Source organism: Nycticebus coucang, chromosome 3 (genome assembly GCF_027406575.1).
Source record: "Nycticebus coucang isolate mNycCou1 chromosome 3, mNycCou1.pri, whole genome shotgun sequence".
Lineage (NCBI taxonomy): Eukaryota > Metazoa > Chordata > Mammalia > Primates > Lorisidae > Nycticebus > Nycticebus coucang.
Genome location: NC_069782.1, coordinates 8,762,774 through 8,764,308, shown reverse-complemented (window position 1 = coordinate 8,764,308; position 1,535 = coordinate 8,762,774). Strand labels below are relative to the sequence as shown.

The 1,535-nt window shown below is 43.1% G+C and overlaps 1 pseudogene; it reads left to right on the top strand.

The window, feature by feature from the left end:
• Nucleotides 1-612: 612 nt before the first annotated feature.
• On the top strand, nucleotides 613-1,334 carry LOC128580869 (40S ribosomal protein S8-like; annotated as a pseudogene).
• Nucleotides 1,335-1,535: the final 201 nt, after the last annotated feature.

Sequence of the window (1,535 nt, the reverse complement as noted above, 5' to 3'; positions counted from 1 at the left end):
GCAGGAGAGGAGACAGAGTCAGAGTAAGCGGGTCCGTGATAGAATGCACACGCTCCCGACTGCCTTCTCCTCCAGCCTAATATAAGGCTGATCTCGTGCCTTTCAACACCACAGGTGTAGAGACTGCCAATTCACCACTGCTCTCATCTTGTGAGCTCTTATGCTTGTCAGGAAAGCTAAATCCCTCTCCATGCCCTTTTCATCAAGGTGTTCCATTATTGAGCTATACAGGTATTTCTTACAACTCTCACTCCTAGCCATAGGCTTTACGGGCTGCTACACAATTTAAAATGGAGACAGGGATGCCGGTTAGGAATCTCCTCAAGAAAACTGAGGAAGGCTTGACATCAGTGATGAGAGTGGATCTACTGAGAAGGGGCTTTTATAGGAGAAACTTCAGTAAGAAGGGGATGGGGGCACTTGGAGACAAATCTGGGAACAGTGGGTTGAATAGTAACATGTAATGGGGGGAAAAGAACAAGTATTGGATGTAGGTGTTTTTTCTGTTGTTGTTTTTAATAGGGTGTGAAGGGTTTGGATTTTCAAATATTGAGGTGCCTGCAGGCAGTCCAAGTAAAAATACCTAATGGGATTAGTAGAGAGGGAATACATCAAGGTATACATTTGGGAGTTCTCAGCATGTAGGAATAGAAGGGGCCTGGAAAATGAGTAAAGACCCAAGTATAGGCTCTTTCCAGCCAGCACTGAGCAATGGGCATCTCTCGGGACAATGGGCGCAGGCACCACAAGACCAGGGTCAAGAGAAAGCCCTACCACAAGAAGCAGAAGTATGATTTGGGACACCCCACTGCCAAAACTGCTGAATACACACAGTCTGTGTGTGGGGAGATAATAACAAATACTGTGGCCTGTGGCTGGGCCTGGGGAACTTCTCCTGGGTCTCAGAGTGTTGTACTAGGAAAAAACGGATCATTGATGCTGTCTGCAGTACAACCAATAATGAGCTGGTTCTTACCAAGACCTTGGTGAAGAACTGCATCGTGCTTATTGACAGCACACCATACCAACAGTGGTATGAGTCCCATATGCACTGCCCCTGGACCACAAGAAGGGGCCAAGCTGACTCCTGAGGAAGAAGAGATTTTAAACAAAAAAAAAATAAAAAAAAAATTTAGAAGAAATATGATGAAAGGAAAGTCAAAATAAGCAATCTTCTGGAGGAGCAGTTTAGCAGAGCTTCTTGCATGCATTGCATCAAGACCAGGCCAGTGAAAAAAAAAAAAAAAAGACCAGGCCAGTGTGTCCAAGCAGATGGCTGTGTGCTTGAAGGCAAGGAGCTGGAGTTCTATTGGAGGAAAATCAAGGTCCAGTAAGACAAATAATTCCTCCTCTCTCCTATCTTAGTTCATGAAATAAGATGTTTATTTTTCTAAAAAAAAAAAAAAGACCCAACTATGGGAACTATTTCAGACTATGTGTCAAACTTAAGCATACATAAGAATTAGCTTTCTCAAAGTACTAAAAACCAAAACAAACCAACCTAGCAACTCAAAGTACTGAAAAAATAAGAATTA